The sequence below is a fragment of the Ursus americanus genome, chromosome 5, assembly GCF_024610735.1.
Source record: "Ursus americanus isolate L20-20 chromosome 5, mUrsAme1.1.p, whole genome shotgun sequence".
NCBI classification, from domain to species: Eukaryota; Metazoa; Chordata; class Mammalia; order Carnivora; family Ursidae; genus Ursus; species Ursus americanus.
In genome coordinates, this window is record NC_142131.1 from 10,907,077 (window position 1) to 10,932,259 (window position 25,183).

Here is a 25,183-nt window from a genome sequence, read left to right on the forward strand (position 1 = left end):
TTATTATTGGCATGCTGGGAAATAATAAAACCAATGCCTGAATTATTGTTGGCACAACGGTCAGTGGAATGATTTTTTTAAAGATATCTTGGTGAAGTCAGTAGCAGTGCTATAGGATTTGGGGTTAATTTTGAACATTTGGTTCATTTGCTTCTAACTCTCCTGCACACTGTGTTTCCTTGAAGGGATAATGGTAAATATATAATGGACTTCATATGATACAAAGGGCAATGAGGATGATTTACGGAGAATGACGTAAAACGGACAATATTTTACAGAGAGCAGTCAGTGAATACTTGACTAAAAACATGGCATTTGGGCAGAGAGCTGATGATACATGAATCCAGAAAAATGTCTTGTAAATGTTTGGAAGGAAAGATTCCCAGAAAAGGCAAGACCAAGTTCAGGAATCCAGAACTATAATACAATTGGTAAAATTAAACCACTCAGTACGTTGTTAGTGCTGAAGATGGCTTGAGAAGAATGGCACAAGATTTGGTTAAAAGTAGACCGTTAATGCATGACAAGTACTCTAATATTAACAAATATTTCTTGCTAGTACCATTATCTCAATTTAAGTTTAAAGCTCTAAATACTTGGGGAAAATAATTTCTGGAAAATACAACTTGGAACGTTAGGATATATTTCCTTATAAAAATTATACATAAGTCCCTGAATTCAATGTACACCACTGAAAAAATATTTAGAAGTCTAGATGAGATTTTCCATCTGTTTACACATTAAAAAAATATCCAATATTCTTTTATTCTTCTTGTAAACTTTATTTATGAGGTAACTGACTTAGATCAAGATACTTCGGTCATTCTTTAACAAACTGTCTTTGACTATGCAGTTTTTCAACTTCTTTACACCGCAAACATATTTGTAAGATTTATTTGTGAAAATGACAAAATTTGTTCCATGATAGCATTATTAAAGGAAATAAATATTTGAAAGCTCTTTTAAGGCTTTATTTATTATTTTTACCTTTATATTATATATTTGGATCTTTACTTTTTAGGAATAATCTCAAAATTACAGAAGAGTTACAAAAATAGTACCGAAAAAAAATCCATTTACTCTTGACCCAGCTTGCCTGAATGTTAACATATAACTGTATATTGTGTGTGTGTGTGTGTGTGTGTGTGTGTATGTGCGCATCCACGCATGTGTGTATAACATTATGACCCATTTGGGAGTAAGTGGCAGACATGATGCCTTTTACCCTTTACTACTTCAGTGCATACTTCCTATAAAAAGGACATTTTATGCATAAACACAACAGTGATCAATTGTACACTACAATCAGTTGTCTTAAGACCAGGGCAGTTATTTAGAGGAACGTCCCTTAACTAGGGTTTCTCTGATGTTTCCTCATTATCTGATTCATGTGATACGTTTCACAAGGATATCACAAAAGCATTTCTGTGTTTCTCTTGGTAAATTACATCGAGCAACACACAGTGTAGAATATTGCAGTCTGGTGGGGTTAATTCTGCTGAAGTTTGTGTGCCCAGGTTGTTTGAACTATAGTTTACTATTGCTTCCCTTTTATTAGAAGGGAGGTATTTTGAGACTATGTAGATAAACTGTTTGTCAGTCTTTTACCCATTCATTTTAGTATCTATTGATGATACCTGCCTGAACTAAGTATTACTAGTAAGTTTGCAATATAGTGATTGAAAAACATCTCCTATCTTCTATACTTAGCATTCTATTGTAAAGCAGAGCTTTTCCTTTCTCTTATTAATTAATTAATATTACTATAGAATCAAGGATTCCTATTGTATTCAATAGGTTATAAGTTATTTCAACACTAAAATCATCTTGGATTTAGTCAGTGAACACTCCTTCAACCCTGTTGTGTGTCCTTCTGACATACCCATCTCCTTGTTTGAGCATCTCCTTACTTTTTAGGTTAATATATACTACTATTTATTCTTTGGCAGAAGCTCGTGAACCTCATCTTTATCTTCTCTATCCCATTCCTGGGAAATAGTCTTCCTAAAGGGGCCTGGTTTCCTTTCCATGGAATACTCAGTAGAAACCAAGATACTGGCCTTAGGTGTATTCATGGCTACTAAGGTCTCATTGTTCCTAAACGTTCTCAGGAGACATAGCTAAGGGAAAAACATGTGCATATAAATAGACACACAAACGTATAAATGTATAGGTATGTCCACATATGTGTGTATATCTCTGTGTGCATATCCATCTACCTACCTATCTAATAAATTGTGAACTCACAAAGATACCTCCAAATGCAATTCAACATCACAGGGTTCATTCTGTCTTTCCGCTTTTCCATATATGTAACTTTCTTCTCTGACTCTCATTGTATTCAGAATACATTAAAACAAACAAAAACCACTGCAAATAAACATTCTAAAATAAAGCTCAATATTTGCTTACAGACTTCTTTTAAGGATTTACAACTAAAATTTTTCATTCAAATGTTAGTTGGATCAGTTTCTTTCCTCCTTTCAATGTGCTTATGTTAACTTTTTAAAATAAAATTTCATTGTTTTGATTGTATTCAAAGTTACCATTTTTTTGCCTCTCTAGTTTTCAGGTATTGATTTAAAAGTCAAAATTATGTTGAAAATGAAGGAACAGGGAGCAGGTTTATCTTCATTTGCTTCCAAGGAGAAGTGGACATAATATACAAAGGAGCAGTTTTCAGACACTTGAAACAGCACAGGACAGTGACATCTTGGGGGGAAAAAGGAGATAAATGAGATGATTCCTATGATTGCCCCAATTTACTTCCAGGACACATTGCAAACAGAGTTTAGTGGTCTCACTGCATTTAGGAAATAACTCGAAGTTTGAGAAATCCAAGGCAGTTAGAATTTACGGGACAAAATAACAGAGAGGGGGATTCCTCCCAGAGAAGTCAGATTGTCCTGCTTCCTGATTTTTATCTTGCTGACTACTGAAATGTGTTGGCATCCCTACACATATACTGAAGCTGTGTTCTGGGAAGTCTTTTACTTGAAAAGAGTTAAATCTTTCAGGTCTTGCTTTTGAGATTGGCCAAGTGGGACCAGTCTATGACTAATTATTCCCCCTTACCAGGACAAGCAGGATGTAAATATTTACTCATGCCCCATGTATTTTGAGATTTTTCAGACTGGCTGGTGGGACGGGCACTCTCTCTGGCCCCTTGTGAGCGCTGGGTACCGTTACCTATTGTCCTTTTGGATGGTTCTGGGGAACCGGCTTGTAGTGGTTTCCTCACAGGAATGCCGCGATCAGCACTACGCATTCTCAAATAAGACTCTGCAAACACCTGTGGTTCATTCCCTGCATGGCACTTCGTCCAGCTCTCTGTCCAAACACTCTGGTTCTCCACATTTTCAGCTCTGTCCTTCCAGCCCACTAGGTTCCAGCTGGGCTCCTGCTCTCTGCACTGTACCTGGAAACTCCATACACTGAGTCAAGACTGTAGGGTTTACTTACTTGTTCCCAACACTAACGGATCTCTTTTATTGCCTGATGTACAGCGTCTTGCTTAATGTTGCATCACGTATTCCGTCTACCTTTTGGTTGTTCCAGAAAGGAGAGTATATCTGTGTCTCTACATCATTACCCTGTCTGCTCTCTGGTATCATTCGCCTCCAGCAATCCAGTGCTTTGCATTTGGATTTGGTCACACTGTGCAGTGTCTTCTCTCTCTCCAGATTTCAGGTTATTTGGTTGCCCTGTGGCCTCAGACTTCTTCTTAGAGGGAAGTATTAACTTGACATTTTCCCAGTGAGAAAGACCCTCTTTTCATCTTTGCACACTTCCGAACTGAAATCGGAAGACTGTAATAGTTGTGTCAATATTTGTATGTAAAGAAAAAAATACTGTTAGAGAAAGCATAATGGATACTTAAAGAAGATTGAGTGAGTCTTACTTTACTGGCGATAAACAGAGTACCTAACATGGGCTAAGTCCATTCTCTTGCTCTCACATCTTAGAAAGTTTCTGTAGAGCCAGTAGAAATTCAGGAAGAGTGAGTTGTACCGATAAATCATGCGTAGTGCTTAATTAGTACTGACCGTAAATAACTTAGAGTGACACACTCTTTGTATAGTGTTACATATTAGCCTGAGATAAAGATATTTACTTTTTGATTTACTGAGCTGCTGGGGTGTGTTAACCTTTGCAATATGCCAGTTTATTCCTTTTAATTGAATAATTTTAAAGGATGTCAATTTTATTCAGAATAATGAAAACAATAGAAGCACTAAGTACTGTTTTAAAAATGTAATGATAGCACAAGTACTTTATGACCAATAAAGAAGACAGGGGTTAATCCATTCATGGGTAGGAAAACAGCAATATTTGTTATGTACTTGTCTCCTACTCCTTCTAATTAAATTTCCAGAAAGATAAAGGAAAATATAAAAGTAGATTTGTAGCATCTTTGGAAATTTAATGAAGACCACGTGAAAATATTGGCAAGAAATTTATTTAACTCCACTGCTAATGTGCTTAGTTAATACATATAATCTCTAAATACTGTTACTGAATAATATTGGATGTATGTTTGGATCTATTATAATAGTAACTGAGAAAAAATTTTATACCATATCCAAGTGAAAATTTTACTTGGCCCTTTGAATTTGCTATTATGCATTCAAATTCAAAATAAAAAGTGAAAAACCACTTAGCTTTCCAAAATCAATGAAAAGTTAATAGCTTTCTTCATATATAATAATTTTGTGAATCATGAAAGTATATCCGGTATATAATTATGTGGGTTATATGTGTCTAAATGCTTTATTTTAGTATGTTTCTTATAGGCACAGTAGTGTAATTTTTTTTCATTTTAATTCATTTTTTATGATTCTTTAGTTTTTTTGGCTGTAAGTGTATTTTGTAGTTTTAATTATTATCAACTGTTTTGCAATGATAATTCGTCTTGTTAATTTTTTAATGAAAAGTGTTGCTGTGTGCTAGTTTCTTAAAGACATTGATATGCATAATCCACAACCACCATTTTTCTTCACCAGTGGCCTCGTGTGTGTGTACCGTAGTTATGGCGGTGAATCAGTTTTACTGAGGTGGACAGTAGTTAAACGGAGCAAGTTGAAGCAGAGGCTGCCACATCTTCCAAATGGTATTTCCAACACCTGTTAAAATATTTAAACAATATGATTAGGCTTTATATGGCAAATACCATTTTTCACCAGCTTTCCATTTTAGCATTTTTATGTGTGATGGGATTTTCTTTCATCATGTGTTCTTATTAAAGCCTTTTTTTGTGTGATTTTTTTTCCTCCCTACTTTTTAAAACCAATTCATGCAGATTTCAAAATCCAATGAATAAAAGCGCAAAAAAAAAAAAAAAAAGAATTCTTAAGAATCACATAGCGAAACCTGCATGTCTCAGTGGATTAAGCACCTACCTTTGCCTGGGCCCAAGACCTGCATGGGCTCCTTGCTCAGTGAGGAGCCTGCTTCTTTCTCTGCCTGCCGCTTCCCCTGCTTGTGCGTGTGTGCTCGCTCTCTCTCTCAAATAGATAAAATCTTAAAAAAAAAAAAAAAAAAACACATAGACTCTAGGGCAAAGAGGGGTATTTCAGTTACTCTGTAAGAAAAAAGAAAAGCCTTAAGAGTAAACTGATTAATTTTGAAGATTCGAAAGTCTGGACTGTGTATCAAAATATTACATGTAAGACTTCCAGTGAAATGAACAGTGTCTTTGCTGTTTCTTTGCACCTCTCCATAGAAATTTTCACTGGCTAGTTATCGGGATTAATTCCTTTGTCTCTATTATCAGAGCCTTTTCTATTAAATGGCAGTTTAAGTTAATGGAAGTGCTAGCGTCATTGTATAATTCTAACTTAGAATCCTGACTCTGCTGTGGGCCAGTAGAGTTACCTAGAACAAGGGAGCTTACTTACAGGAACCATAGTTACCTTAGATTCAAAATTCAGAATACGAAATTCATTTCAAAAGATGAGGTAAGGGAGTAAGTGTATTTTAGGATCCCACGTGGTAGTTTGAATGCCATAGTTGGCAATTAGAGTTACATAGTTCTCTCTCTTCCCAGACTTCACTCTGTGGTTTGTGCGTACTATGAAAATCCGGGCTCATTCTACCAGTAGTGAGGAAAGAAGCCAGGTTCATTTCTTTTCTGCTCAAGCCTCAATTGATTCAGTCTGTTCAAGATTTTCCATTACAAAGTCTTTGTTTATCCTGCACACTTTCCCTGGTATGTCTTTACCCTTCAATCAAATCTATCTCTGTTTCCAAGTTCATGTTTCTTCCATGAATCATTTTTAGTGCCTTGAAATGCCTATCAGCAAATTCAGACCTCATTGCAGCATGGCTTTGAAACAAGTAATTCATTTTGCTTTGTATCTTAATACAGTAATTATTTTAAAAAATATTTCTGTCTTGATATTAAAGATTGTGTATCAACAAAATGTATTCAAGGTGTAGTTAAGTGATTGCATTATTTTAATACTTAGAAGTGTATACCCCTATTAGATACTAAGTGGTCAAGGCTTTTATTGCTTATTAGAAAACCATTTATTTATCTCCTACATTATAGGGTGCTTTCCTACCTTAAGAGCAATAATTTGAGTTACAGTCATAGTCATCAAATGCAAAATAAATTTCTTAGAAGGGATTTAAGGGGATATGTGGTCAGTCCTCCCTCTGTTCCGGTCAGAGTGGGACAATAAAAATACGCTTTCTGTGCTTCCTGTCCTCAGAAAACGACAAAGCACGTGGTGCTTGGCCAGAGGTGTGGTGTAACATGGCATGGCGTGGTTACTGGGGATCAATCACAGCCTGTTTTCTGTGTGTGTTCACTAATGTGCAAGTGAATAGCCAGGCCGCTTCCTACTGAGTTTAGAATTATATGGGGGTTTTTGATCAATGGAATGAGTTTGAGTACTCATCCATTTACCACATTTTGAAAATATATAGCAAAGCCTTTATCATAGTAAGATAATCTGGCTCTGTTTTTAATCTATCCCAGGACTACATCAAAATAATCTTTTTTAGATATGTGAAAGAGATGGTGAGGAAATAGCTATCATGAAGATTTTCATTGTTCTTTTTCATGTTCTTTTTCCACCTTCTCTAAGATACTTGTTTCCTATCCCACTGGGGCTCCCAAAGACTACTACTCTGTACCTTGAGGTTTTCAGTATCTCTCTGTAATACAAGGCTTAATTTCACTTCGTTATTCATTTAGTCCTCTTTAATTTTTCAATGAATGATATCTTAGCTTAGGCTACCCGGATGCAGGCCTTGAGGGTAGAGTTTGAGTAAAGACAATTTTTTTTTTTTTTTTTTTTGAGAAGTGATTCTAGAAAACATCAATAAGGTAGTGGGGAAGAATAGCAAGAAAGAAAGAAGCCAGTGGAGAAGGACAATTGAAGTTCATCCAGCTGGGGAACTCTGGGAACATAGTAAAAGCATTTATTATCAGTTAAGGCACAGGAAACTAATAGGCTTATCCACTCTCTCCCATTAGTCATTAGTTGAGTCTTACTTGAGTCAATAAGTCTGACACTTGTGGCTTGTCCTGATTGAAAATAAATGTGCTCCTCTAGCAAGGAAAAAAAAAAAAAAAGTAAAACGTCCCTCAGATAGAGAGTTGCTATGTTCTACAGAGGCATTCTTCATGGTAAAATGAGTATGAGTGGGGGTCCGGGCGGGGGCAACAGTATCTGCTACAATGTTGACTTGCTACTTAGTGATTATGTGGGGTATACAGAATCTCCAAATTGTTCAGGTTTTAACATTAACCATGAAATAGAATAATGATTTCTTAATACACTAATCAGTATAAAGTTAAAAGTACAGATAAATCATTTAAGTTCAAAAATGGGACAATTCTAGATGGGACACAAAAGTAATAAAAATAAGAAAATGCTGGATAACTTCTGAATAAAGTGTTGCATTTAGGTAGGTCAAGTTTTCTCAGTCTGCACAATATTGTCATTTGGGACTGGATAACTTTTGAAGTAGGGGGACTATCCAGTGGCCAGTAAGATAATTAATAGCACCTCTAACATTAATCCCATTCTTTATCCTACACTGAGTTTTTTTACCTTTCCAAATAACTCAGTTTCGTGCTCTAAAAAAAACTTATGTTTAGGACAATTATTGTGAGGTATCTAGAAGGAGTCAAATAAACAGAGATAGAGAAATCTATTAGACACTTTTCTATGGATTTTGTCCCTCAACAATGAACCCTTCTAATGGTTTCCATCTCTTCTTGCTTGGAGTTTTCAAGCTAGTTGTCACTAAATCACACCAAACTCAGTCTTCATTTTAGGATAGACACCAAAAATGGTTTATTAAATTTATCTCTGGGGAAAAAATAGAGAAGTAAAAAAGATACAAGATAACTTAGAACTTGTGAATACAAAGATTTAAAGAGATCAATAGCCCTTTCACTAAGTCTTTTATTAGGATAATCATTATTAGGGTAAGAAATGTGGCCATCGCCTTTATTTTTGTTTGTTATTCATACTTGTTAATATCATCTAATTTTTTCAGTTCAATGTTAATTCCAGTATAGTTAACATGCAGTGCAATGGTGATTTTTGTGTTACTACAAACCTAAGAAAAAGTGCAAGTAAACATTTCATTATACACCTTGTCATATTTTAATCGCTATTTTCAGTTGAGTTTTAACTTGTAATTGTCTAAACTTAAATATAAATTGCTCATTTACATATAAAATCTCAGAATCACAAATGTTACTGACTTGAGAGAAAATATTTGATTGTGAAATTGATTTTGAGTATTAGCAATTACTAAACTTTCCAATTTGGAAAGAGATAGTTCACAGAGTAAGGAAAAATAGAAAAACAAGGGTAATAGGACACTGTTTTAGGACATTATTTCATCGGAAGTGATATCTCACTGATTATTCTTTGCTTTTGTTTACTAGGAAATCCATAGAATCCATATGTACTTGTGGAAACTTAGAAAGTGCTAGGATATCCCAGAGTAATAAAGCATAAAAATGATAAATATATTTCATTTAGTTACAGTATATTTTTTTGACCAATGTTGTGGAAAACAGATGGAAATTTAAGCTTTGCTGCAATGATTATCACCTGGGGCCAAATACATCAAGGAGCTATTTCTAATCAAGAATAAACATTACATAGCTTCTCTTTTAATGGAACTTTCTCATTCATAAAGACAAATTTTCATGGCCTAAAACATTTAAAATACTAAACAGTAATACACTTATACACAAGTTATTTTAACTCACACAGAACCTTTTTCCTTGGGGACAGCATGCAAATAGATACATCTTGAATCATGTGTTGTGATGAGTTTATCTAAAATTCTTTTTAGTGAGGTGTCGTTCCCATATGTGCCATATCGAACCATCTTCAAGAGCGGACAGAAAAATTGTTTTTACATACTTATAAAATTAAAATTTCCTAGCAGAATGGCCAGAATTACACTAAAAATACTTGAAATATTCTTCCCTTCTGCTGTTTTTCTTTCCACATGGATGTCTTAGAAGTCTATTTATCATTAGATGAATCTCTCTGAAAATTAAAAAAAAATGCAAAAGTCATATGCCTATGCAACTTTAAAAAATATTTGGAGATTTCCTTTTGTCACAGTGTAAGTGGGTTTAATTAAAATAGTAATACAGACATATCATAACTGTTCTTCCAAAGTTCTTTTGACTTTTTATGAGTGAGTAGAGCTTGGTTCAAATAACCTAAACTACTAACTGCATATAAACACATCAAAACCCTTATTAAAATTTAGTTCTGTGCTTCTGGACATACATTCTAGAATCTGTGGCCCTTGGAGATTATGGGGGTACCTTGAAAGAAGTCAGAAAATGTCTGGCTGGGAAGTTTTAGAAGATTCTCTTGGCATTTAGAAAATTAAGAAGAGTCTTCAGGCATTTATAAAATTCCTTTGATATCATGATGTCTAATGAGAGTTAAGGCTGTGTATATCCTCCATTCTAGCTCCCTAGTGGACATAATGAACAGGGTTTTCAGGACATAGAAAGGGCAAGATTTCATTCGTATTGCATTACATTTTAATCTTCTACCCATTACCATAAACCCTTTAACGTTTAAAATAATTGGGGCAAATATATTTGAGAAAATTAGCCTGCCCCTGTATCATATGCCTTACCTTAGAAATGTTTGTTAATTAACTCTACGTTTTTGATTCAGACTCCGTCCCAAATATCAAGCATCAAGATTTCATACAGTTGCCCAGAATTTCAATCTAGTTTACATTACAAATAAGAAAGGCAAATTAAATACACAAAGGCAAAATTGTAACCGATGCACAAATAACAGTGGGGGAATCAGTTAATGGATTGAAAAGTCCGTTGTTGGGATGCCTGGCTGGCTCAGTCAGTAGTGAAAGCAACTCTTGATCTTGGGGTTGTGAGTTAGAGCCCCATGTTGGGTATAGAGATTACTTAAAATCTTTTTTAAAAAATCAGTTGTCATATATAGATTGAACCATGTGAAATTGCTTATATCAATGATTTTTGGCTGAAAACGATTTTTTTAGAGATTTTCTTTTTTTTTAGAGAAACAGCAAGAGTGAGAGTGGGGGGAGGGACAGAGGGAGAGAATCTTCAAGCAGACTTGACGCAGAGCACAGAGTCTGATTCAGGTCTTGATCCCATGACCCTGAGATCATAAACTGAACCAAAATCCAGACTTGAATTTTTAACTGACTGAGCCCACCCAGGCAACCTGAAAAGCAACAATTTTTTGCATGTATTAGTTTTTTATTATTGCTGTAAACAAATTATCACAAATTTTAATGGTTTAAAACAATAAAAATTATATTATGGTTTTTGAGGTCAGAAATCCGAAATGGGTGTCACTGGCTAAAATCAAAATATGAGCAGGGCTGCATTCCTTCTAGAAGCTCTAGAGAAGAATCCATTTCCTTGCCTTCTCCAGCTTTCAAAGGCCATCGGCATTCTTTGACTCATGACCACTTCCTCCGTATTCAAAGGCAACTGCATAGCACGTTGACTCTCTTGAGACTCATCTTTCCACTTTCGAGAACCTTGTATTACATCGAGCCCGCTTGGATAATCTAGGATACTCTCCCCATCTAAAAGTCAGCTGACTGGTACCTTAATTCCATCCGTAGCCTTTATCAGTGAAATAAGGCTATTTGGGGTCTCAGCTTTTGGTATTTTTCCTCAAATGGGTTCCTATGGATTTCTGTTATCTTCTACCACTGGGGTAGTAAAGTGGTAGTATTGATTTTCACTTTAGTCTAATCATTGCTAGATTTTTCTGAATAAGCAGAGTCCTTAGGTGAAGAATATAGAAGTCAGAGTATTGCACTTAGGACTTCAGATTTTCTTTCTATCACTCAAGTGTCATCTGGACTTATATTCTGGCTATAAGTGAAAGAGAATTATATATCAACAACTGGTTCAAAGTACATAAAATATTATGGAGGAGAGCACCCACCTCTGTATCCCACTGGCACAGTTAGTAAATCTTCAACAGATCATTCCTTCGTTCTATCAGACCAGCTGCTTTGGGTGATATTAATACCAATAAATCCAATTTGAATGAGTCCTTTGCCTTATATGTTATGAAACAAATTTCTTAATATGAGGTGCATATTGCTGAGGCCCAGTGATTGCTCAGGTATGTACATAAATAAGTGTGTCAACGAATCGAAGTTTTCTCCCTACTGTTGTTTTATATAAGGTTTGACTAGAATGGTTAATTTCATAATTTTTCTGTGGTTCCTTTTTCATGTATCAGGACTTTCCAGCTCAGAGACCTGAGTCTCATAACTAAAGTTAACGACTAAATGGAAGAATACCTTGTAGCCCTTACCTTCTGGCTCTAAGTGCATTTCTCTGTGTGATACCAGAGTTGACACCAAGAGAATGGCTTAAATGTTAGTAATAATTGCAATGTGTTACCACATTATCGGCTAATATAACATTTTGTATTTTCATTGTGCATATGGATGTTATTCCTGATATTTCAATATTTTTTAGATTTCAAATGAAAATCTAAGATGTGATGCAACAGAAAATAATTTATATGAAATATAATTTTGTATGAAAAAGGTGTTTTGAATTTCCTGTCTGTTTCAAGAGCTTATATTGTCATATATTTTGGGACATTATGCTGACCAAATTTATCCCTACCGGTTAGCCTGCTTGAGCAAAAGGTGCCATGCATTAAATAAAGAGAGATCATCCTAATGAGATACAGTAACTGAAAATAAATAGTAATACCTGTTTATATAAAATTTCAGTGCTGAAGTATTTTTCCTATAATGTGACTTAAAAATTATTAATCTAAGTGGCATGGATCAAAATGCACAAATAGTGGAGCTTCCATTTACCATATAGAAAAATCAATATCCAAAAGTAAAAATTAAACAAAGAAATAAAGTTAAAATAAAAAACAACAACAACATCTATACAAATAAATTTATACAGAAAGTCATTCCTTTTCCTTAAAATTCATGTCGCGTTTACACTGGCTGAATGTGATGTGGTATCTGGTATTGAATACTGGAACAGAAGAAAAGGAATGGGAACACGGGGGAAATCTGAATAGAGTCTGTAATCTAGTTAACAGTATGACACTAATGTTAATTTATTAGCACTGAAAAATCTACCATGCTTATATAAGATGATAACATTAGAGGAACCTAATTACATTTATAACTCATTTATAAATCCAAGATTATTGTAAGTTAAAAAGAAATCTTCAACCTAATTTATATATGTTTGATGTAAGTGGGCAAATAAATTCATTAACTCATACAGATGATTTTCCATTTATTTTCAGCTAGACATAATGAGTTTCATACTGTATGTAAGTTTCATACTGTATGTACATACATACTGTATGTGAATCTTTCAAAATTGAATGTCTTCTATTGAGAATAATGTGACAGTTAAGTAAACTTAGATAAACTGAGAAAATATTTATGTGTTTATGATTTATTGAATATGTGTACTATTTATAGTGGTAGTGTTGATGCTGATTGTAAATTATCAGCTCCTCTGGGAAGGTCATCTAAGCACAGATGTTACAGGGAAGGTCCGTTATATGCATATATCTAAGATATTTCCCGTGGTTGTAAACTAAATACATTCTTTATCAAAATACGATCTTCACTTTATGTGAGTCTCCCAACACCGAGAATATTTGAACTGTCAAAACATGTGATGCAAATTTAAACAGAAAAATGGTACTTTGGGCATATTTAGTTTACAATAAGAACATGGTCAGATGTAGAGAAGTCACTTTTGGACACCAACAAGTGACAAATATTATGGAAATAAAGCTTTTTTTAATGCAATTTAAAAACTATAGTGAGGAGGCCCCTGGGTGACTCAGCCAGTTTGAACATCTGACTCTTGATTTCTGCTCAAGTCCTGATCTCAGGGTCCTGGGATGGAGCCCGGCATAGGGCTCCACACTCAGCAGGGAGTCTGCTTGAGATTCTCTCTCTCTCCCTCTGCCCTTCCCCCAACTCATATGCTTGCTCTCTCTCTCTCTCTCCCCCTTTCTCTAAAATAAATAAATCTTAAAAAAATAAAAAATAAAAACTGTAGTGAGGTATTGAGAAATTTCTAAGAAGGAATTACAACTGTCAGAAATGTAGTCTGAACGTCTCGGGAAAGCAGGTGATACAACTTTATAGGTAAATGATGCTGGGAGTCCATATATATAAAGGATAAAAATTCTTCAGAGTTAGGGCAAAATTGTACGCTTTCATAGGGTTCAAAATCAGTACTCTAACCACAGGATGTAAATCCTTGGCTGCCTTGTTAGAATCACTTAGAATAAGAATAAATTGTAAAGGAAGACCATTTAAATGAATATTTCACTATGCTTAGAGCAAGCCAGTATAGGAGCTGTGATACTTAAATGGAAATCAATAGAGAAGTAATTGGTGGAGAAATACATACGCCTTCTTTAAGATCACAACAAAAAGCTTCAAAGCTTAGTTAGTTGTTGAAACCCTTGCAAAAGGAAAAACAAAAAACAAAAATCAAAACAAAAACACACACACAAAAAAAACCTCTTCAGAACATGACAACACAAATGTAATCACATGTAATATGACAAGATAGACACATGTGTTTACATATGCATTGAAACAAGTCAGTATTTTATGTGAACCATATCATATGCTAAAGCACATGCCAAAATACGGCACTTGACTAGAGATGCAGACTACACAGGCCTCACTAAGAGGCACTAGGCGGTAGTTCAGAAACCTGCCCTTAACATGGCTGTCACGATCAAAATTTTATGTGAACCATAGAACCCCTGGTTTATCAGGAACAGTCTTGAGGCACTGCAAATTTACTATTGTCGTCATAACAGTATTCTACAATACTGTTTCATATTCTAATTTATATGGGAGCTTAAATTTTGTGATTCAACGCCAAAAAAAAGTTTCCAGAAAAAAAATGCCACATCTGCTTCCTCATCTGGAAAAAAAAAAAAAAGAAATTGCCCCAAAGTAATTCATATACATATATATGACTGCATACGTTCTTTTAAAAGCCCATTTTAGGTTTTGTTATCCATATCACTGGTAAAGGTAACTTAAATTTGTAAAAGCAAGACCACTTTCAAAGAGCATATTTGGGAACATTCTCTGCTACTGTTTTTCACAACAGCTTACATAGGTAGACAGGTCTTAGCTTTCACCACATTAAAATGAGTAAAAAGAGGCTTCAGGAACACTTAGGCGTGAAGCTTAAGGTCTTACTATTTATTAATTATTTATAATTATTTACTAAGTCGCTGAACTAGGCAGATAACTTAGAACTCCTGAAACTATACCGTTGTTCTTTGCATTTTAGCATTCTGCTCTGTTTGCTTTTTGTCAGCTGTGAACGTGAATGTCACTGGACGTTTTTGTACAACTTGGTTTTGGCACGGAAGCACAACCTGTGTGCCACTTGACAGAATGAGCCAGAAGCAGAAGTCTTTGACAAACCCAATTTTCATTTACAAGAAAAGAAAGCAGGCCATCAATAATATGGTGACTGAAAACAGTTTCAAGTTGCTCTTTCTACTGTTCCCGGTTGTTGCTGTACATGCCAGTAGGGATATGGACGAACGTCTGTGTTTGCAGACACTTGGAATAGTTATTTTCTGTATGGTAAACCCACCACTGAAATACCGATAGGTTTGTTTGCTTTATTTAACTATTGATTTTTAGAGATTGCTTTTTAAATTTAATTTGTTTCACAACTATATGAAATATTTACATGAAACCAAAGTCATATCTTCGAAGCAAGGTAAAATAAAATTTTAGCTTTTTTTACATGTCACTTTTATCTATTTCCTACTACGCCTTACGGTACTTTTTTAAATTGTGCTTTTGTTTTCCACTGTTAATCTAATGAAAATAAATGTGTATAAATCTATATAGTATCCCCTGTCAACTTGATGGTTGACATGTATAATATAAAAAGAAAATATATTTTACAATATATACTATCATATGAAAAATAGCATAATATATACCTTTTTTCCCCCATCTTGCTTTCTAATTTAATAAATATCCTTGTGATCTACTCCATAATAACACATAGAAGTGGTCCTTACTACTTTTTATGGCTGAATAACTTCCATTTCGTAGATAGACAGTACCTTAATTTAACCCGTCCCCTAAAGAGACATTTCGTGTTTCTGGTCTATTGTCATTACAAAATGTTTAGTGAATAGCCTTATGCATATAACTTTTTTGCATTTTTCAGTTTAGAAAAAAATTACTGGACATATTACTGGTTGGAAGTGTTACATGCGCAAGCACTTTTGCTAAATATTGGCAAATTCCTCTCTAAAGGATTGTACTGTCTGACATTCCACAACTGTGGCAACAGAATATGTTATCAAAATTTCAGAATCTGCCATTTTAATAGGAAAGATTTGATATTTCAACGTTGCTAATTTTTCAACTTATTTTATAAGAAAATTGGTATGTTTTTTATGTGATTAAGAGCTATTTGCATTTCTTTTTCCTGTTAGCCATTCTCTTGTACTTTCTAGCTAATTTTCTAATAGAGTTATTAGCCCATTTATTTTCTATTTTTAGAACATATTTAAATATTACATGGGAGATATAAATTATAAATATTATTTTCCCATTGGTCATTTTTTAAAAATTATGGTTTTTATTTAAAATGTTTCTTTTCCATGTTTTAAAGTAATTAAATTTGTCATTTTTTCCTCTGTTGTTTCTGGATTCTTAAAGTTTTTGTCAGTTCTACTTATGGAGTTATTTATGCATATGTTTTACTAGCACTTATATATGAAACTTTTTTTTTTAACATTTGAACTTCTCATACATTTGGAATCTTGATTGTTTACTAAACAGTGTTTTCATAGGATGATTTTCTTGATTTTTCCATCACTAGTCCTTCCAAAACTTTATTAAAAAGTCAACATATTTTCCAACTTACCTGAGATATATTTTTCATGCACTAAATTTCTATATTTTTCCAATTTCCGTTTTGATATCCTTTACAATAATTTATCTGACTATTTAGATAATACCAGACTTCTCTGAATGGGAGAACTCTCTTCTTATCTCCTGCCAACTTCTCTCTTTTGGTTTTTCCTAGCTACTCGTGTGTATGTCTGTGTGTGTGTGTGTGTGTGTGTGTGTGTGTGTGTGTGTCTTTTTCAAATACAGTACTTTATCATTTTGACCAACTACAGAGAAAGGGCAAACACACAGTCAGTGGCCTTTTCATTGAGATTGCTGTCTTGGTAAGAATTGACATCTTTAAGTTGTTGACTTTTCCCATCCATGAGTATAGGATTTATTTCCATTTAATCAATTCTGTCTTTCTTTTAGGAGCGTTGTGTAGTTTTCCTGAGTAGGTTTTACACCTTTTTGCTAAGTTTCCATGTGTATTTCTTGTCTTTTCTTGTTCTTCTTTTCTATCCTTCTTCCTCCTACTTTGTATTTTATAGAAATTTCTGTCCTTAGGGAGATTAGAATTACTTTAACCAAAACAGGATAATGGAATCATGTCTATTAAATAAGGAGGCTTTGTAAATGAATACGAAATCCCTTGCTTTTTTCACTTTTGGAAAATAATGCCCTTGAAGCCCTGTAAGGAGAAATCTATAGTTTCATGAAGATTTTTTAACTTTTCTTAATTATTTTTTAGTGTTTTACCCAAATGTAAAGCAAATTACTGTAAGAACCTGGTTTTCCCCTTTGTATACGGAAATTTCTTCCTTAGGTATTCGTTCAAAAGTCCCCATATTTATCTGAAATGTTTACTTGTAGTGAAAAGGTACACCTTTTTTTCTTTAATAGTCATTTTCAATATGAAGTGCTACTTTGTATTTAAACACGCACAGCAGAAGAGGCGTTGTTGCAGCAAGAACGTTTTCAAGGGGATTTCAGTCTATACGTCTAACTCTAAACCATTCCTTAACCTAAAATTTGTAGCTTTCTGTGTATTTAGCGCTTGCAGGGGCTCAGTCTGACAAGTGCAACATTCCATGGAGTGTGTGCAAAAACGAGCCTTTTCTAGGACCCTTCTTACACCTGTACATGGCTTTTAATACAAATAGTTTGTGCGTTTAATTAGTCATTTATTTGATCACTGTGTGGTGTGACTTTGATTTCCATCTAGGGAGAACAGACTAGCTTATAAGCAAAGTGTTGCTTGACTATGTTAGTTAGGCATATATTAAAAAAAAAAAAACCCTCATTAGAATTCATAAAATCTTACAGAATCATAATGAAAGTGGAGGAAGAACCCACTAGGATCAAATAATTCTTACTTTTCAATGGATTGGTATAGTCAAGAGAATGATAACCTACATATGTTTTCTAAATTACATGCGATTAAAAGGAAAAACAGGATACATAAAAATTTACCTTTACGTGATCAACTGGTTGTTGGTACATTTTTCTTAACTGTAAGCAGGGCAAGGCCATCAGGAATCCGGTGACATGGGGGTCTCTGTTGGCTTCTAGTATGACAGCCAGACATAGAGCCTGCTAACGGAAGGAAGAGGGCATAAATTATTGGGTAACGTTAGTGTTTGTGAAGTACCCAATTTAGAACTGCACGTGGAAATCCTAAGACAATGAGATTAGATGCTGCCTTTGCAAGTTCTGATCAGTGGAAGCATCCCCTGCATTTCATCACTTACTTTGCCTTGTGCAGTGACGACTTTGTTTGGTATGCAGTTTGTCTTTTAATATGCTTTTAAAATCCATCTACTTTCTGAAAGCTACTCGAGCTCAGGTGCCGTCTAAAGCAGGAATCTTCATTTGATCTATGGCCCCATGTGCCAGGAGCATTTGTTTACATGCCACACAGACTACTCTGAGATATTAACAGCGGGAACCAGATATCTGTCTTAGCTGTCAAAATCCAAACGTGGGGTGGGACATGGGGGTGGTTGTTGAGAATAAAGTTTGGAAGAAAAAGAATAGGAATAAGCTAAAACATCTTTAACTTTTTCCTGCTTGACTCCATGTGCCTTTCTCCACAAAAGCTAATTCATATCCTTTCTGTTTTCTCAATTACTTAGTCTGCTCTCCCTTCTCCCCCTTTGTTCTTCTCAGAAAAAGTTTTGCCTCAACCTTAGCAAAACCATCCCTCTCCAGTAATTCAAAATAACAAATTTGATAACTGGCTTCATTCATACTTCCTTTATCCTATTCAGAGGCAGACGTATTTGTGTTTCTTTTTGAGACTGAACATAAAGGCCAAGGATTTTCTATAGTTAATTCATTAAGTGCCAAAGTTTCTTCAAAATTTAGACACAAATACAATTATTCTAATAAATAAGCTATTCTCCTGGGTAGACACCATAAAGCAAAGCACACAATGGAATGTTGATTTTTGTTGTATTATTTTTGATTAAAATAAGTCATGAGTAAGTTTTTCTGGTTAAAAAAAAAAGGATTTTTGACAGAACAGCAGTATTTTCTCTTGAGACCAGATATCCACAAAGGATTCCTTCTTTCCTCTCCCACAGTACAAAATTAAAAAATGATTTTGCATTCTGTTTGGAACTACCTTTTGATTGAATTTGGCATATTACATAGCAGATAATTGGTCTATCTGCTGTGAATAGCAGGATCTCAATATGTACTTAGGTTTAAATGCAAACATTTACATTTATCCAACCATTTCACACACATATGTGTGTGTATCTTTTAAATCTTTTGCAGTCTATGTGTCATATGTCTTTTCTGGGATATACTTCATACCCAATAAATATATACAAAAAGTATTTGTTGAATGAATATATACTTTTAATTATCAATTCCAAGCATTTCAGTAGAAACCAGGTTTAGTTATTTGTAAATGATAGTGTCTGTCATACCATGTAGAGCAAAAATAAATTATCCTTTATTTTTTTGTCTTGCAATTAAATTTATGAGATACTGAGAGAAGTATATGCTTAACAAATTACAGAGCTTCCATGGTAATTAGATTTTAAAAATTCTCTCATATTCTTTATCTACAATGTTTCTCTTTAAGAATGACTTAAAAAGTCAAAAAGCATCCAAATGTCTTTGAATAAATATTTTACATGACTCTGTACATGAAAAAATTAAGAGGGTTTGCTTAAAAAATAACACTGCTCATATCAATCTTTTCTTACTTCTAGTGCTGTCAGAGATGACTTAGCCCCAATTAACATTGCACTTTTGACTCAGAACTTGTCAAACAATTCATTTTGTCAGCTCTAAACTTGCCCCTAGACACAGAAAAAAAAAAAAGCAGCAATAATCATTAAACATGAAAAGCAGCACATTTCCCTGTAAATAGCTGAATGGCATAGGGTAATGTAAGTAAGTGGGTAAATATATTGACAGTTTGCTTTTAACAAATCAACGCTCTTCAACATTTGCTAGCAAGAACCAGGCAGTGTGACAGGAGAACACAGTGGCAGATGGATCCCTCTTCCCTTTTACAAACCCGAATAAAATGAATGAATAGAGAGAGAAATGTGTGTGGAGTTGAAAAGGCACATCCTCAACGTTAGAGACTAAATGGATCATGTTTAGTATTTAGGCAAAAGGATTTTTGCAAGAGGCAAACACGCTTTCTTGGATAACGTTAAAATGGGAATCTGAACCCTAAGGGTCCCCTTCCAAGATTTGACAGTATAAATCAGCAGCCTCAGGGTTCCTCTCTGCAGTACAGATAGGTCTTAGGGTGACAGTTCCCATCATGGGAAGACTTCACTATTTCACTTGTCGACACTCAGGTTTGTTTGCTTTGTGTTCTGACTTGGGGCTTACAAAATAAACTATTACTCAGGTTCTGAAGACAGGGAAGGTATCCCACTTGCATTTTGATACTTGCTGGCTGAGATGTCTGAGGAACCTCAGCCCTATCACGGAGATATAACAGCTGTGTAACTGCCCCTCGTAGGGAAATCTCCGAGCTGGCAACGGGAGGGTGCAGTAAGTTATTGACTCCTTTCTTAAGTGCTCGAATCATTTCTTTATCTCTCGTGTTCATTTATGTAATATTTTTTATAATAAAATTAAAAAACTTGCTGTAACATAAGCGATTTTTAAAATATGTATTTATTTGAAAGCTAGAGCAAGCGAGTGGGATGGGCAGAGGGAGAGAGTCCCGTGCACACTCCCCCACTGCCGAACACAGAACCCACCACCGGGCTTGATCTCACAACCCCGAGATCATGACCGGAGCTGAAATCAGCAGTCCAAGCTCAACCGATTGGGCCACCCAGGTGCACCTAACGTTAGCAATTTATACAGCTTGTCACCACAGTGTCTGATTTTCCCAGTAGTGGATATTTTCCCCCAACAGTCCTTTAGTAGAAGACAAGAGTAAGAGTAATGATCACTGTACCTAAGAATAGGACCCCCCCCCCAAAAAAAAATCGTGCTATGGATGTAGGTAGAAAAACTGAGTTTCTTCAACTTACACTCTTTTACGTAAAACTTGAGTAACTGCTGCTTTACGAACAAAAATAGCTATTTCAGTCAAAATGAATAAATCTTTTGTTAGCGCCGGTATAACCCTAGCTCAGTAAACTAATAGTTTATTAAATTAAGGACATCCATAGTATATCATTTAATAAAACAGAAAGTAAATATGTACAAACAGATTTTGACCCAAGCTTTCAAAATGTCTTGTGTGTCTAAAGTTAAAATTATACATAACTCATCATGTTTCTTTTGAAAAATTTTCCCCATACTGGACACTGGTACTAAATCCATTCAGATCTTTATATGCAAATTATAAGCATTTTTCTTTCAGACATCCTAGCTACAGTATTAACTTTGATTTTAACAACAACAACAAAAAGTTGGCTTATTTGAATAAAGAATATGCCTTTGTTGTTTAAAACTTAGGTAAAATGTATCTCAACAGCGTAAGGCTACATTTCTTATAATAGACTTGAATAAACACTAAACCTCACTTTACTAAGGACCCACAATGCTCAAAGGATTTTACCAGTAAAGAAGACTGTAGTATGTAAGGACTCCAGTGTAACAGCTGTTTGAAAAATTAAAAATTGCTTAATGCACTCTCATACTTCTCATAAATTATAGACAAACTCACGAGCTTTGCCAGTCACAGATTCCCCCAGTAATGCACATTTGCTTTTAAGATCTTAAGTATGTTTACAGGACGTTTCTGGTCAACAGCTCACCCAGGCACAAATAACGTGTTTGAAAGACCTTTGGCAAATGGAATGCATTAATAGTGTTAATTCTATTGACTTTAAGAGCTCAGAAGTAGATTGGTCTTAATCTTTAGCAAACAACTTTCTAGTATATTTAGTGTGCATGTAATTTTTTTTATTTTACTGAATTATTTAAAAATGTTGAATATGAGGTGCATGTCCACAGTAATTTTACCTGTCGTCCAAGTTAAGAATTAAGAATTGTACCCAAAACTACTGTCGATTGGCTTTTCCTCAACTTTTACTGAGTGACTCCTCTAAAACACTATCTTGAATTTTCTGTTTATCGTTCCCTACTTTGAATAACTTACATATACATATATAATATAAAATACACATGTAAATATGTGTTTATTATATATGGCATATAAATGTTTTATCATGTATAATATATACTAAGTATATTATGATATGATTCATATACCACATGTATGTAAATATATAATGAAAATAGGTATGATATAGCATGTTATTGATGTATAAATTGGTATAAATGTGCTTTATCATATGTGCATATATTGTGTATATTTTAATAAACATTTATGATATATATGCCATATATAAATGCATGTAAATGTTTTTATGTTCACCTATAGTCAACAAAATTTTTCATATGTTTCTGGTTTTAAGTTACTCATAGTACTTTCTTTTCATTCTCTGATTTTGTAGTTGTGCTGATTTTTGAGTCATTAAACTGGGTCTTCTCTCATTTGTCTTTGCCAATTTTGTTAGAGGTGTATCTCTTCTGTTCATAAATAATTCTGTTTTCATTAATCTTTATTTTCTTTTGATTCCTGATCTTTCCTTTATTTTTTCATTTCCTTTATTTTTTTTCAATTTATTCTATTGTTTTCTTAACTTTTTAAGTTGGAAACCCAATGTGTTGTTATTCACCCATTAGGCTTTCATAGTGTAAACATTAAGGGCTATAATTCAAATCATCTCTTTCATTATTATACAAATTTTTATGTAATGTTTTTATAAGTCATTAATAGACAATTTAAAATCCCATTATAAATGCATCTTTAATTCATAAATAAGGTATTTTATTTCCAAATATACATTTTACGTTAAATTTTGTCATAAACTCCTAATTTAATTTTATTGTCCTTGGAGAATATGGTCTGTGTAATGCTACTCATTTGAATTTCAGATTTGCTAATTGAAAATTATACAATTTATATAAAATTTCTGTGTGTGCTCTAAATCACCATATTAAGCTCATGAACTCTGTTCAAATCTTAATCTTCGTTTTTCTTTTTTCTTGTCCTTCCCCTGCTCTCCCTTTCTGCTTCTGTCTCCTTTTGCTGCTTCTCCTCCATAATTCAGAGGTAGTGTGAAAATTCTCCACTACTATTTTGGCAGATATGGTTCTTCTCTTGTATTTCCCAGTTTTGCTTGTTGTGATTATAATTTTTAGTGTTTATGATATTTATATTTCAGACGAAGTTAAGTTTATCATTATATAGTCGTTAATACAGGTATTCCAATTATTTGCTTTAAAACATGTTTTCCAATGGTTTTGTCTTCAATATTTCTGTGTTCTTGGAATTAAATTATATGACTTGTAGACAGGCCGTTGCTGAATTTATTTTTTAAAATTTAATCGGATAATCTGTGTTTTAAAAATCTTGTTTAATCCACTTTTTCTTGTTGCTGATGAATACCTTCTCAGCCGTTGTCCCTGGCACTTAACTTCCCTCTGTTAAGGAATGAACAACTTCATGCTATGTTTTACTATTTTTATATATTAAATACTATTTAAACAGATTTTTTTCTTACTAGCTAAAATAACCTTTTCAGAGAATATTTTAAGACTAGTTGAGTCTCATACTTACAAAATTACAATGACTTCTATATTTTATGAGTTACAGCCATGGTTAAATTTCAGTGGATATAAGGATTCTTAAGACATGGTTGCTGTCCTCAAGGAGATTATTACCTTGTCAGTGTTCTCATCCATTCAGTCTCTTAGAAGTCAGTCTTTTAAAAATAGATCTTAGCAAGCTTATCATACTGAACATGTGTCAGATCTGTGCTTGTCAACATCATAGGCATCAGTATCATTGACAATATTCACTAGGCTTTCTTGAGCTCACTGAAGTATGTAGTGGTATTTATGCTCTTGCAGTATTAACCACATGTATAGTATCATTCAGCTGCGGGGTCCTAGATATCTTATATATTCTCACTGATTCTGTCCTTTTTTTTTTTTTCCCTAAGACTTTATTTATTAGAGAGAGAGAGAGCACAGGCAGGCAGAGCGGCAGGTAGAAGCAGGCTCCCCACTGAGCAGGAAGCTGGACATGGGGCTTGATCCCAAGGTCCTGGGATCATGACCTGAGCCAAAGGTAGACCCTTAACCAACTGAGCCACCCAGGCGCCCCCATGTACCTTTCTTTAATTATATTCCCATCACCCTAATTCAGAGTGGGTGGGGTAAGGAGTCATGCTTGATGTAAGATGAAAGAAGGAATCATAGTTGTGATAAAATCATTCAGGGACTTGTAAAGCACAGTTAGGAATTGTGTTTTAGTTTTAAGAGTAGTGGAAAGATGTTAACATGTTCTAGGCAAAATGTTAACTAATGAGATTAGCATTTTTAAAAGTATCATTTTAGGTTTGCATTTGATACAAACATATGGAGTCGTATATGTTTATATCATATAGAAACATATGGATCTTGAGTGCTGTGGAACCATTTAGAAAGCTGTTGTAATAGTCCAGATGGGAGCTGATAATGGCTGATGTAATGGGGTTATGTCTAGCAAGGAAGAAAGGGGACATATTAAAGAGTAGTTTAAAAATTAAAATCAAAAAGAGATACATTTAATAAGAGGTTACTCAGAATATAGGTGATAACACTTGCAGTTTTCTGGTTTGAGCAACTGGGCTTAGAGTGCCATTTACTTATTTAGGAAAAATTATTACTTACCAGATATAGAAGAAGAGAAAATAATATATAATGGAATCTAAATTGACTTTGAAATTTTTAATTTTTTAATCTCGTGAGGTGCCTGGGTGGTTCAATTGCTTGAGCTTATGACTCTTTGGTTTCAGCTCAGGTCACGATCTAGGGTAGTGAGACCGAGCCCCACGTTGGGCTCTGTGCTCAGTGTGGAGTCCACTTGAGATGCTCTCCCTGTGCCCCTTTCTGCCATGGTCACTCAAACTCTCTCTCTCAAATAAATTAACCTTAAAAATATAAATTTTTAGTCTTGTGTAAGATCCTGGTTGGATTTAGAGCTCATAAAAATGGTAAGGAACAGAGATATAAATACAATGATTAACTGTAAGTGAAAATTAAACTCCTTTTGTGGATCCAGATACTGTATTTCTTACTCGTGTGTGTGTGTGTGTGTGTGTGTGTGTGTGTGCGCGCACGCGCGCACGTCTGCTTTGCAAGATTAGCTTCAGCATAAAACTGATATTCTCAAACAAATGCAGAATAATTCTGAAACTCTAAATCAAATAAGAGTTATTAACTT

The 25,183-nt window shown here is 34.3% G+C and overlaps 2 long non-coding RNA genes across 4 annotated transcripts in view; one reads left to right on the forward strand and one right to left on the reverse strand.

The window, feature by feature from the left end:
• Positions 1-25,183, forward strand: part of LOC123799277 (uncharacterized) — a 541,652-nt gene that overhangs the window by 320,492 nt on the left and 195,977 nt on the right. The gene's annotated exons all lie outside the window — the stretch shown is intronic.
• LOC148110035 (uncharacterized) overlaps positions 4,775-25,183 on the reverse strand; it is a 61,206-nt gene continuing 40,797 nt past the window's right edge. Inside the window, exons 2-3 of one of the 2 annotated variants that reach the window (XR_015724361.1) lie at positions 17,887-18,006; positions 4,775-5,123 (exon numbers count right to left, since the gene is read on the reverse strand). This is a non-coding gene — a long non-coding RNA (uncharacterized LOC148110035). Of the gene's footprint in view, positions 5,124-17,886; positions 18,010-25,183 lie in introns of both variants that reach the window. The other variant, XR_015724360.1, reaches the window with a different exon arrangement.